General features: G+C 39.2%; 1 pseudogene; it reads left to right on the top strand.

Moving 5' to 3' along the window:
- Positions 1-5598: 5598 nt before the first annotated feature.
- LOC111755851 (Fc receptor-like protein 2) lies at positions 5599-14485 on the top strand (annotated as a pseudogene).
- The last annotated feature ends 355 nt before the right edge of the window (positions 14486-14840 follow it).

Raw genomic sequence — 14840 nt, 5'->3', positions numbered from 1 at the left:
AAACAAAAATCATCTTTTTTTTTTTTTTTTTTTTTTGTCTTTTTCCTTTTTGTCGGTACCGGGGATCGAACTCATGACTGCCTGCTTGCAAGGCAGGCGTTTATGCCGCCGAGCTAAATCCCTAGCCCCAAAAATCATCTTTAATGCTCTTGGCTCTCTCTTTCCTTCTGCCACAACACAAGTGATGCAGTTTTCAGTTATAAATACACTCAGAATTTGATGATTATTGTCTCACACACTGTTTTTGGAGACATGGTCTCTCACTGTGTAGTTCTGTTTGGCCTTGAACTCACTGGGTAGCACAGGCTGGCCTCAGCTCCTGGCAATCCTCCTGACTCTGCTTCCGAGGTCTGGGGTTACAGGAGTGTACCCCCACACCTGGCTATTTCCTCACACACCTTTTATTGGGATATGGAGGTGGTATGTAGCACATCAATTGCATTCAGTGACCACTGTCCCTTAACTATGTACCCTGAGCATCTTATCTTGCTATTGAACATTATTTCACAGAATCAGTTTAATGACTGGCTGCTATTCCACGTAATTTTGACACAATTTATTGTTATCTGTCTTTCTTGGATATTTTTAATATATTTATTTTTATACTACATAAGCAAGTTTATCATAAATATCACAAATAAACATCAGTATTTCTTGAAATGCAACCATACCAATACTTTCCAAAGTGAAACTACAAGTTTATTGAGAAGTAAAATGTTAAGCATTCACCTAAGGAGATGAACCTGAGTCCATGAATAATATCAGTCGGTCCTTACCTATGATTCAGTGATTTAAATTTTCTTGCTGCATGAGGTCCAAGAAATCAACTTGTATTTGCTTACATGGACCCATAGGAGATTGCATGTAGTAGACCCACATCTTATCTGTTGGGATATATTCTAAGAATCTTAGTGATAGTACATCTGACAACCTAGATGGCTATTAACTGACTATGGGTAGGGAGTACACACAAGATCAATTCGATGGACAAAGGGTGATTCATGTTCCAGGTAAGATTTCATTTTCTCAGAGTGATACACAATTTAAAACTTAGCAAATTTTTATTTCCAGTATTTCCTGTTTAATATTTTCTAGTCTGTAGCTGGCTGCAGATAACAGAACTTGTAGATAGTGTATCCTGGACTGTTGCATAATTTAGTTTCTAAGACATAACTATATAGGGGGCAGACTGTGTTACAAAGAGCACTGTGGACTGCAGACAGGAGGGGGACAATGCTCTGAATGACATGCAACAAACGCTTTGAAGCTTCGTAAAAACCTATTCTACACAGTCAGAAATTGAATGAAGAAAATATCACTTTAAAAAATTGAGTCTTTGAAGCAATTGACCTGTTGTGGTAAAAAACATATGGAAGTAATACACTAATATTTCACTATTTAAGGGTTAGATTGTGTAGCTATACTGCCTGAGTTTGAATTCTAGATCTGTTGTTACTAGAAATTGATCATGTTAATCTTGTTCAACTTACCCTTGCTATGGTCTGAATCTTTGTCTCCCCTCCCCAGCCCCATCAATATGTGTATGCTTAATCCCCAATGCAATAGTGTTAAGAGTAGAGCCTTAGGAGAGATTAGATCATGAGGGCCTACCTCTCAGAAATGGGTTCAGTGCCCTCATAAAAAAAGCTTGAAGGACCTTGTTTGCCTCTTTCTACCTGTGAGACGTTACCCTCTATGAAAACAGGTCTTCACCAGGTACCCAATCTGTTGGTACCCAGATCTTCAATTTTCCAGCCTTGTGAACCATATGAGCAATATTCTGTTTATAAATCACTTCACATGCCAAGGATATAGCTCAATGGTATAGCACTTGCCTGGCAAGCACAGGGTCCTGAGTTTGATTTCCAGGGCAAAAAAAAAAAAAAATGAAACACAGCAAACAAAATAATGCAAAAAACAAATCATTCCACAGTATAGCAGCCCAAATGGAGTAAGACACCTGCCTTTATTGGTGCTTCAGTTCCCACCATTGTATAAAGGCAACTGTGCTGACCTCAGAATTGTGCTATGGTCATTAAGTAACTGTAAGCATAATTTATTCAGAGCCATGTGACTCATTAAGAGCCACATATAGATGTTAGTTATCATCATTCCTATGGAGATTGAACTTTCTAGGCTACTAAGAGGATCATCTCTTATTCTTTCAATATCTACAGGACAAAATACAATGGTCAATCATTGCATGGCTCTTCTATTTCCTTTTTGGCTAATTATACAAAACCTATTTTGAGAAGTACTTTTCATCCTGTGCTTACAGATGCCAGATGGTGGCTAAGAGAACACTGCTTCTCATATACCTGATTCAAATCCTCATGCTTCTGGGGTCATTTTTGGCCTTCTTTAGTGAGTTTCTTAATTTGACTCAGAACAGACATGGCAGCAGGATGTAGTTTCCTGAAAGGTTTAAGGCTTTATGAGAGCTCAGAGAACCTCAGGAATGCTCTGGCTTCTGCTTCCAGCTTCAGCTTTGGAGGGAAATGTAGCGTGGGAACAAGAAGCACAAAACTAATGCATCCTAATTCTTCATGTTCAAAGTGGACTCTTCACCATTTATTGACTAAGAATTCATATTTTGATGTCATGGATCACATTGAATAATACAGTATTTTCATAAGTAAAATGCTCATAATTTCAGTGCTGAATATTCCTTTCTCCTCTGGGAAAATCAGTTATTCCAATCATTGGGAATAAGATTTGTATTTAGGGACACATAGAGACCTTTGGTTAATAGTGCTCTGTTTGACCATGGGGCCTATGCAGGTGAGATGTGTACTGCAGGGAAATAAAATTCCTTTCTCTAATTCAATGGCCATTAAATGAATATTGGTTATTGGAATAAAAGGGCTGTAACACAACATATGGCCTGAGGAAATAGCTTAATTTACAGTGGCTCCAACTCTCTTAATTTGCCCTGTGTATGTTTCCTGAGAATGCTTTGTGGCTTGTGACTGAAATGCCACGTGCAGAATGCTTTCCACTTGAAAATGTTTGGGTGAGAAGGAGAGTCATGAAGTTGAGGGAAAAACAATGAAATAAAAGAGAGAATCACCACATATACAACATGGTTGGATCTTGCTTCTAGTAATCTTATTGGTCAAGAGTTAGGTTTGCACTTGCATTGTGACCATTCAGAAATGAGGGTTAATTGTATTTTTGAGGGAGATTGCATTGGTACCATTGGTCATTTGGTAGCTATCTAAGATGTTAAATCTACTGTCGTGGTACCACTGCACTGTATATTTGAAGGAGATTTTTGGTTATAAAGTAGTAGGAGGGTAGACAAGGAGAGAAGGAAGTTTCTGAGTAACTTACCAGTGTCTAAAGAATAAGGACGAATGCTCTGTGATAAACTCTGGTTTTTGCTCCTCTCACAGCTCCAATCAGCATACAAGCAGGGGGGCGCCCCTTGTTTTGTTCTTGACTCCAGCATATCCGTCACTCACCACCATTGGGCCCAGCAGGATGGTGGAGATGTTCAAAAGCCATTATTCCAGGAGACCAACACTTGTGTGATCAAGCAGTTTCTGCCCTGACATTGCTTGCTCACTGAGGTGATCAGGTGCTACCCAGCCTCTGTAAAAACCCAGCTGCAGACAGGAAAGTGATGTGTAAAAGAGCAACTATAGATGGATGTAAGACAAATTTGGAGAGAACTACTTTCCTGCCATAGAACAATAAACCCTTGATAATGACTGACTCAGTGCTAAAGGTCCTCGCAGGTTTGAAAATAGTGATCCACTGAGAAGCACTCAAGGCTAAACTCATCTGCCCTGTTAGAATCAGCATGCCACTATTATTTGTCTGGCTCTGGATCAAGAGTCAATAAGCTTTTCTGCAAAAGTTAGAGAGTACACTGTTCTACACCATGTGCTATGTCTATCCTTGGTATTGACTGACAGCTTTGTTTTGCCATATTTGACTGTATTCTCCTCCCCCCCCCCCAAAGAAAGTAATGGGCACTAAGGAGTAATAAAATCCAAGATGTGTAAATTTTGTTGTGAAAAAGAGAGGGAAAAAAAAAAAAGAAAAAGAGCTCTAACGGATATAACAGCAAGTGTGTTTGGGGGTGTTAAATAGCTGACTTTATCAATGTTTTTGGAACATTGAACACAGCTGTTTGCAGTCTCCCTGTTTGAATGTCCAACTTGTGTTCTTTGATACTGTGATTTTAGGAACTATTTTCAAGAAGATAGTGTGTAATCTACTAGCAGGTGATTTCTTACTGTTATGTTTTTTTGTTTTGTTTTGTTTTGTTTTGTTTTGTTTTTGTAGTTCTGTATTGCGTGTACCCTTACGCCGCTTTGGTTTGTTTTGTGTTTTTCTCTTTTTCCTCTTAAATAAAAAAAAAAAGTTAGAGAGTACATAAGTTAGACTTTTCAGGTCTCTAGCGTAACTACTTGACTTTGTTCTAGCAGGGAAGTTAATATGGGGAAGTGTGAATGAAAGGAATTGTCTGTGTTATAATGATAGTTTATTTCCCAAAGCAGGACACCAATTGGCTCACAGGCCATAATTTGCCAACCCCTGTGCTATGTTCATTATTTAATTCTGAATTTTTTAAATACTGAAGTTTGCTTAAAATGAAACTCATTTTTTGGCTCCTATTGTTGTTTTGTGGTACTGCAGCTGGAACCTAAGGTCTTCGCACTGAGCAATGTCACCTGTCCTACTTTTTCTTTCTTCTTTTGACACAAGGTCTCACCAGACAGAATGATAGTATGAAATGAATGCGACACCATCTGGCTTCATCTTACACTTTTTGATTTAAAGGTGTATTCAGAAAAAGAAGCAGTTAAGGGAAAATGTTTATTCTATGTCAGAGTCTTCTTATGAGGCAAGACTAAAGCTAAAGAAATATAAGGGAATTTAGTTAAGTATGGTGTAATAAGAAGAGCAGGAGTTGTATAGCCTGCAGATCAGATACAAACCAAGGCTTTGATATACCCCTGCTTTGTGGGCTGAGTAGTTCCCTAGTCTTCTGTTTTGTGAAGTCTCTCAATTTCACTTGAGAATTACAAGGCCCATGCAAGGTGTGAAAATAACACTTAGTATAGCAGCCAAACATGCCTTTCTTCACTACCGCCCTCGAGGGAGGGCTCTGCCGCATTTCCTGCTTCTGTCTCCACCCATACTCTGCCTTCACCACCTGGAACTTGCCCTGGCATGCAAACCTCTGAGAAATAGCATTTGTCTTTTGTTCTTCCTGCTTCTCTGTAAAAATATTATTCATTGAAATTCTTGCAAAAAAATTTCTTAAAACTTTATATATCTTGCTCTTGTTTAAGTCTTTGTGGCCCCATTCATTTACATTACCAAAGGTCTTCTTTGTTCCCATCCTAAACTTTTTCTCATCTCCTGCCACTGTTCCCCTATACAGTCTGTTCTGCAAGAATTCTAATGTGTGTCCTAGTGACTACTCATCCTGACTGCATCCATGTCCTCTCCTGTCTTAGTTCCTGGAAGAATAGAATTCCCTGACAGTGAAGAAATCAGTAGCAAGAGCTTTATCATTCTGTCTCCCAAACCACTGGCTTTTTTCACTCTGTGAAGAATACAGGTACACAAATGAGAACGGTCATGGCTGTACCACAGTGGCAGCCGATGTATAGCCAGTCACATTTCCGTCAGGACTGCAAAAGGCCAGGGAATGGACATGATTGGTCCCAGCAAGCCTGGAAGCAAGTGGTTCCTTGATAGAAGCTATGGATCAACTCAAGTCTACACCCTAGGTTGCTGCTTTTAAGATCCGTGCACCTACGTTTACAGCAGCACAATTTGCAATAGCTAAATCTTGGAAACAACCCAAATGCCCATCAACTGCAGAACAGGTAAAAGGGATGTGGTATTTTTATACAATGGAATATTACTCAGCTTAAAAAGGATAATCTTGAGGTTTTTATAGGTAAATGGAGGCAACTTGAGACCATACTCATAAGTGAAATAGATCAAACTCACATTTATAAATATCATATTGTTTTCCTGGTATAAAAAATAATAAAAATAAAAAACTGAAAGAGCAATAAGATCCAAAATGTACAATAGATATTGTAATATTGAAAGGATAAGAAAGTGCTCAACAAGAAAGAAAAACTGGGATAGGGGAAAGGAGAAAAGGAAGAAAAGATTATATGTATGTAAGTAAACATATAAATGTATGTATGCATATGTATGCAAGATGGATAACTATACTACTAATCTCAGTGCATCAAAAAGAACAGTTGTGCTGTCATTGTTTGATCATGTTTTTATGCTTAGATCTTGTAATCTGCACAACTATTTCTAAGATAACAATATACAATATATTAACTAGCGTTAATTTCCTATTTTTGGAAATTCTGTATCATTTCTATCCTTTTTTCTGTTTTGCTTTAAAATAAAAAAAATGGAAAAAAAAGATCTGTTTTCAGAATCTTCTGTTCAGATGAGCAAATCTAGTTACAGAGAATGAAGTGCCAAGATCATCCAGGTAATAAGTAATAAATTTGGTTTAAAAACAATGTGAACTGACTAACTACTACGTTACATGTTCTGAAATTAAAATTGATCAGTAGCCTGGAGACTGCAACCCCTCTCCTGGGCCTCCAAACCTTATGCTCTTCTCTCCCATGGATTCCTCTAAGGGCTGTGATCAACCCACTCTGTTAGTACTACTTGCTGGTCTGCTGTTAGGGATTTAGCACCATGCAGGCCCCGCTAGGCCATGTGTCTTCAGTGTGCTGCTTGTTAACTCATTTGGAGTAATTTGTGATAATTAACCAACTGACCTAAAGGCTTGTTAGCAGCAACCGTGAGCCAGTGATATGTGCATTTTCAATAGTGTCTCTAGTCATGATTCAGAATGGTTTTCACCTCATTAGTCTGCTTTTGTTCACTATGCACAAATATCTGAGACTATCACAACTTAATGAGTTCATGGTTAGCTGGCACGTGGGCCTTTGGTGAGACAGAAACACCATGTGGGTGTTCACTTCATGGCATTTGGGAAACAAGGAGCGAAGGAAAAGGCCAAGTAGAAAAGGTCAAGGATATTTTCTCCAAGGTCATGGCCACCTCCTGAATTTCCATTACCTCTGATTAATGCCATCCAATTATTATTTTGTCAATGGATTATCCACTGGAAAAGTTACAGCCCTTGTGATCCAATCACCTTCTAGAAGCTTCACCTCTGAGCACATGGGACTTTGGGCGAAATATTTCCTATCTAAACCAAAAGATGTTCCTGTGTTCAACAACATTCTTTCCAAGAATTTTCTAGTTTCTGAATAGAGACTATGCTGGTGTTTTAAAAGAAATGATGGGTAGAGGAGGAGAACAGGAAGTCAACAGGAAGCTAAGACCTCCTGAAGTTGGTGCCATGCATGGTCTGACTGGGAGACAGTCAGATGACAGCCCCTTCTGGCGTGGGCAGGGAGACAAGAAGAACCAATGTCCCTTCCCTCACCCAAATGACCATCTGCTCTGGAGGAACACAGGCTGTGATGATAGCTAATGAAGTAAAATACAACTTAATACTTGTAGTATTTAGTCTTTCATTGACTTTGCAGGTCAAAAGCCAATAGTCTTATTATCTATTCACAGGATAACAATATGCAATATAGCATATAAGGGGATCTCCTTCTGAAGGTGGTGGTCATTGTTAATTCTTTATTATCTTGTTTCAAAACCCTGTATCATTCTCACTATTTTGTTTGGTTGGTTGTTATTCTGTTTTACCTTGTTGATTTTGTTGTATCTGATGGCATGGGCAGTTATTTTGAAGATAACAAGATAATATTATGGTAGCCATTTTGGACTTACTATTACCTTGTTTTGAAGTCCTGTATTGCATTCATTGTTTTGTTTTTATTGGTTCTATTCTGCTTCTGTTTTGTTTGACTTTACTTTGAAAGTATAGGCAGCTATTTTGAAGACAACAAGAAGCATTATGGTAATCACTGTTGATTTTCTATTATCTTGTTTTGAAATCCTGTGTCACTTATACTGTCTTATTTTGATTGGCTTTATTCTGCTTTATTTTGCTTGGGCTTATTCTCTTTAAAATAATTTTTTATTTTTCATTTTAAAGAGGATAAAATGGAATAAAACCAATCAAAACAATCCAGGGTAAAAGATATAGTACTGCAAAACATTACAAAATCAACAATAGCTACAATAATGTCTTCTGATGTCTTCAAAATACGGTATATAACTTCAGATATAGTGAAAATCAAACAACAGGATAGAATAGAAGCAAAAAAAACAAAATAATGAATGCAAAAAAGGTCTTGAAAACAAGCATATAATAAATCCAAAGTTGCTATCATAATATATCTCGCTATCTTTGAAACAGGTACTCCTGCCATCGGATTTGATATAATCAAACAAAGCAAAAGAGAATAAAACCCAACCCAACAAAACAATGGAAACAATGTAGGGTTTCCAAAACAAGACACAGCTACAGCCCTCAGAAGGAGATCCCCCACAGATGCCACACTGCCTACCACTATCCTCTGAACCTATGATCAGAACACTAGCCCTAGACCTGCAATGTTAGCAAAACACCAAAGTACCACAGACATCAAATTGCATTTCACCTCATAGCTATAATCATAGCCTGTGTTTTTCTGAATAAGCCAGTCACTTACAGTGAAGGGCAGCAGGGGTGTGCGTGTTGGTACTTCTTGTTTGCCCACTCCACCATGGGAAGGGGCTGGGTCCTGTCTGTTCTAGTCTAGTTGTGGCCCATGAATGGAGTTGGTTCCAAGACTGGGCTTGCATGCTGGTGTGGCTTTGTTCTCTCAATCACACGTCCGTGAATGGTGTTGACTCACTGGGAGAGTCTGGGGTCTCTCTGTTCCCAGTCTGGCAGCCTCTAAGCAAAGTTATAAAAAAATAAAAAGAAAGAAGTGATGGTGTTTGAAATGGTGGACATCCCAACTTCCCTTATTCAATCATCGCGTAACATATATTAAATTATCATAGAGTAACTCATAAATATATATACAATTAACCCCACATTTTCTATTTCTCTTTCTTTTTAAAAAAATATTGTCTCCCTGTATCTAAAAGAAAATTCTGGCTCTACTGGAAAAGCCACTGGCAAACCATATATGTTTGCAAAAATTATAATTCTTAATCTTAAAAACATCCTGTGGTATTTGGTTTTGATTCTGCAATATCATTGTGTCACCTTCACATTTCTTGCATGACTGCCTTCTGCTCCCTCCCACTCCATACCCAGACATTGACAGTCATAGTTAAAAGAAATTCTTATTTGAGATACAGTTTAGTTCTTCACCTCAAGGACAAAATTCTCAACTATGATTATAAAACATAATGGAAATTATACAAACCAGAGCATAGTCTGCTCCTATGAATAAGTGACAACATAGAAATTATAAAAACTGTGAAATTTTAAAAACTCTCTGCAACTGAAGGAGAGAGCCCTGGGGAGTGCATTTGACTTTATTCTTGCTTTCTCAACTTTAGAAACTGAACCTTGGATTAAGAATAATTCCTTTTCATCACACATTGAGTGGATGCAGAAATGTTTCTAAAATCATTCAAATTGAAAGTGCTGAGAATTAAGGATTTTGGAACTAATTCCAGTAACTGACTGATTCCCCAGGAATCCAAGCCACTTGGTAGTCCAGTCCTGTCTGGAAAAACAAGAAGAAGGGACAAGATTTGAATTTGTACAGAGGGTAGAATTTCTGGGACTGAATGAAGATGTGGGTGAGGGAAAATGACTACTGAAGACAAGGATCCCCTTCTGATGTCACTGACAGAGATAGTTCTGCAAGTTTTCCTTGACATTTCCTAAAATGGGCTGAATGCTTTTGTCCTCCCCCACCTGCAATTATTTATGTCTTAAAACTCTAATCAGAATGTGATATTTTTCAAAGATAAGAACTTTGGAAGATAATTAGATCATGACATTGGAACCTTTACGAATGGGATGAGTGCCCTTCCCAGATGAGGCCAGAGTGCAATCCCTAGCTACTGTGTTACCTCAATTCACGAACTTGATTTTTTCCACAATTCTGTCCCAAACTGAACTGGATGAGAACGCAAACAAATTCAGTGGTTGTGTTCCATGTTGACCTCATGGGGAAATTTAATTCAGTTCTCATTCAATTAGGTTTGTGACCAGAATCATGGAAAAAATGAAGTTCATGAACTGAGGTACTGTTTTATCTATGTTTCTACCTTGTGAAATATGAGAAGTCTGCAGTCTACAGCCTGTAATATGCTAAGCCCTCTACCTCAGACACTCAAACTCCACATTCATGAGAAATAAATTTACATGGTTTCTAAGCCAATTAGTTCATGGTATTTTGCTGTAGCACCTTCAGCTAAGATTCTGCTTAGGAAAGATGGGCTACAACCCTGAGTAATTAAGGCATGGGTTGGTAACTCCATCCTGCCTTCTGGTGTGGAGTGTATGTTGATACCTGATCACCCAGGAGCAAGAGCAGACATGTAAGTTTTGTGTGGAAATAGTACACGAAGTTTTCCTCTCTCATTTGAAGGTGGACTGACCCTTCTGGCACCCTCTTCTGCCTCTGAAAGAGAACATAGTTCTTATAAATCATAAACAAAGGAAGTACAGAATGAGATGGTGACTTACTACAGGGATGAAAGAGATCTACTTAGTTCAGAGGAAGTCTCGAGCTTCCTTACACAAAGTAGTTTTCAGTGACAGTGGTATTACTGTAACATTACTTTTAGAGGAATCTGTTGAAACAAACAAACAAACAAACAAACAAACAAATGAACATCTCAAGGAAAAAGATCAAGGTTCAAGGTAAAATATTTCCTTGCTCTTATGGAAGAGAGGTTGAGTCAGAAACTGTGGTCATAGAGCAGGGGTGAGTTTGTGGTGGGAGCTGCCTAAACACCAAATATAGAATAGAGTGCTTGCGGTTTGACTATGTAAGGGAGGTGTGATGGGTGACAGGTGTGTGGACCTCAGTCTCCTGGTACCTGGTGCTACTTCTCACCCAGTGGTTTTTAGCAGGAATCCACAATCTCACACTTCTGGTATATATGTAATCCTTCCTTCCAGAGCTGTTTGCACATCCTGGTCTGATTGACAGCCCCTTTCAGTCCACCGAGAGGCCCAATGACCTGTTCTGTGAGACATGGCTCCCTCCATAAAGGGTGTTTGTGCAACCCCAGTTCCACTTGTTCAGAGAGGAGCAGACTCTGAGTACAGGTCTGAGCAATTCCTCAGAGCTCCAAATTTCTGCTTTGTGGACTGAAGACACAGGATCTTAACACAGGGAAACAGACACACTGAGTCACAGGGTCAGGAAATGAGTCTTCCCTTTTAGATTCATGTACAGGGTAATTATCGGATCAACTGAGTCTGGAATTAAAAACACAAGAGTGCTATAGATTCACCTGGGACTTCTAGTGTTTTTGCTTCTTTGTGCAATTTCTGTCCTATAGAGATAGGAAACTGAGCTAGGGACACTCCAAATCGCTCTTCTTATCACTCTGTAAGACTCAGAAATGACTGAGTTCTATGTAGTCTCTCTCTCTCTTTTTATCAGTCAAGTGATAGTCATCGATAAAGTCATCATTCTATGATCACTGACTGTTAGGCTCAGCATTCAGCTGAGGCAAAGGCCCTCTTCTCTGTGTGATAGGGTCACAACACAGATTGACATAGGCAAGGTAGTATAGAGTGACCAATCATGGGGACAAATCAAGTGTCGGAGAAAGCAGAAATTAGGGTAGACTGGAGTGGTCAGAGGAGAGGTGATTATTTGATTGAGCTTTGAAACTAAGAATAACAGAAGAATTGTTATTGGGATTGTTATTAGAAAAAATGTTTTTTCTGAGGTTTGATTGATGCTACTTATATCTTTCTTTTTATTCTGTATGAAAAATATCTGAGCAGTAATTCATCAAAAAAATTAAAAATTTTCTGTCTGATAACCAAACAATCCATTGCAAATTCTTTAATTCCTAGAACCTATGAAATTAGGATCAAGGTTAGGACATACAAGTATCTGTATCCACCTTCATCAAGGGTAATTATTGTGGACTCCCAACCTCTGGAAGAATGTTCACCATGGATTACGTACACAATCCCCATGTTCCCATCCCTTGCATTGGAGAGCAGCATCAGTCTACCACCTGTTCCCTGGTCATGTGCTCACATATGGTCATATCAGTTTAGGGGTCCCCATCTCTAAGGTGAGCTCAGAAACCCAGTCCCCAGGGGACAAGTGATTGAAAGTCAGAAGCTGGTCCTGTTCTGCTTAGTAGCTGAGGGCACAGGAAACACTACATTTATCTGGTACAAAGAGACCACATGGACCAGTCTGGGCAGGAAAACTCAGAGTTCTCTGTGTGCAGAGCTGGAGATCTCAGCTCAAATGGAAATGGAAGGTGATGCTGGTGAGTATTATTGTAAAGCTGACAGTGGCCATGACCCCAGTAGAGTAAGGTGGTGACTGTCCTCGTGAAAAGTGAGTCATGATTTCCCTCATCTCACTTCATCTCAGTGGTGACTCTAAAACCAAGATCATGGCACTACACAGGCGACAAGAAATCCCCAAGGGGGGAGGATCAAGCCATAGAGAACCAAAAGCGACCTGAATGGGTCATCCTTGCAGGTTACATGGCTGACATGTATCTTTGTGGAAGCAAATGTAAGAGAGGTAGATTGGTATGTAGAAGCCATATGATTGCATAACTAGACAGTATCACGTTAGTTCTCCCAACTTCTAACTACAGTTGATCCTTAAACAACATGGATTTGACTTGAAAAAGTTCACGTAACACAGCTTTGTGTTTTGCTTTGGGAGGTTTGCAACAATTAGAAAAAACTGACAGATAACAATATAACCTAAAATACTAGAAGAATTAAGCTAATTATGCTGTGAATGCATAAAAATATACAAATAATTGTTTTATTATTAGTTTTTAAAATTGCAGAACCTCTTTCAGATTTTTTTCCATTATTTAGATCAACTTTCATTTCTTTCAGCAATATTTTGTAGTTATGATTGTCCAAGTATTGCAGTTCTTCATTAAAACCCAGTATTTTATATTTTGATGTCATTATAAATGGAAATGTTTTTAAATGCCATTTAAAAATATAGACTGACTTTGTCTTTTGAGCAATTTTTAGATTCACAACAAAATTAAGCAGAATGTACAGAGATTTCCATAGCTCACACATGCACAGATCTTAAATTATACACAAATATTATAAAGAGTTAAAATTCATCAAAACCCATGCAAACACAGACTGTACATGGCACCATTCGCTGTGGAAAAAAATGTGGACAAACAGAGAGAGGTAATATTAAAACTGCATAAACTAAACTGTAGCATTTACTGTACTGGTATAATAATTTCACAGCCACCTCCTGCTGCTATTGCTGTGAGCTCGAGAGCTACAGGCATGTGCTTAAAATGCCCGGTGACACTTGTCAACACTTTAAGAACAATGAATTTCTCTAGCAAATTGTGTATTGGAGTAGAAAGTGACCTCTTATGATTCTGGTATATTTTCACTGTGCATAATACATTTAATATACAAAATATGCATCTATGAAATGTTTATTTTATCGGTAAGGTCAGGTTATTTTATGTTTTGGGAGAGTCAAAAGTTACATACACAGCTGGGCACGGTAGTGGAAATCTAGGTTGATAAAACAGGAGGATCACAAGTGTGAGGCAAGCTTGGGTAACTCAGTGACTTAGTGAGACCACACCTCAAAATAAAAAATAAAAAGAGCTGGGGATGTAGCTCTGTGGGAAGGCTCCAGGTTCACTCTCCAGTACCAGCACCACCACCACCACCAAAAAAAGAAAAGTTACACATAGATTTTCAGTTTCACAATGAATTAGATTAACCCTGTCAGATCTGCAAGTGTACAATACTGCTGTTTCAGTCTGGTGTAAGTTAAGCAGAGGTCACCGGGCTCCAGGCCATTGATTAGTGACCTCTCAACGGACTGTTAGGAGCCAGCTGCACAGCAGTAGGTGAGCGTGGTCCAGCCAGCAAAGTTTCATCTATGTTTACCCCCGTCCCCACTACTCACCTCACTGTCTAAGTTCCCACTGCTGTTGGATCTGTAGGAACACTGGAGTCTCAAGGGAATGATGAACCCTACAGCTCACTTGATCCCCACTTTGTTCAGGAGTTGCAGGACTTTGCTGAAAAAATGACTTCTGATTGTTCTAGTTAGGGTGCGAGCATGGAAAGAACAGTGACACTAAGGGACAGGCTCTTTGATGAGACCCTAGTATGGGAGTTTGAGGTTCTGCTGCATATCATATATTCTTTCTGACAGCCTCTCTCCTCCTGCGCCTCGTATCTGTCATTCCAGTGTCCCATCCTGTGCTCAGGGACCTGGGAGCCCAGGCTGTGGTAGGAAGCATGGTGGAGCTTCTCTGTGAGACCTTGAGAGTCTCCCATACATCCTGTTCCAGCTTTATCACCAAGATGTCTTCCTGGTGAATCACTTGGCCCTCTCTGTGGAGTAGGAGTGTACTTCAACTTCTTTACGATGGCAGAACATTCTGGAAATACTCATTGAAGACTGACAATGACCTGGGGGCCCAGTGCAGTGAAACAGTGTTATTTCTGGTCTTAGGTGAGTTGGTGAACTTTGGATACGAGGCGTTATGATCAAGGACTGTGTCTCCCCAGTCTCTATGGGTGTTAAGCTGGACTCACACTTTGTGATCCTCCTGCCTTGTCCTCCTAGATTTCTAGGATCACAGATATCCAGAAGAAGCTGTCCTGGGTGCTGTCTGATACATGTCGGGAGAGGCACAGTGGTCCCTCAGTGTTTAACTGTTTTTCTTCTTCC

The sequence above is a fragment of the Cavia porcellus genome, unplaced genomic scaffold (assembly GCF_034190915.1).
Source record: "Cavia porcellus strain 051 isolate PalLab524CR breed Dunkin Hartley unplaced genomic scaffold, mCavPor4.1 scaffold_7, whole genome shotgun sequence".
Lineage (NCBI taxonomy): Eukaryota > Metazoa > Chordata > Mammalia > Rodentia > Caviidae > Cavia > Cavia porcellus.
Note: the sequence above shows the minus strand (reverse complement) of the source record. Positions and strands in the feature narration are given on the sequence as shown.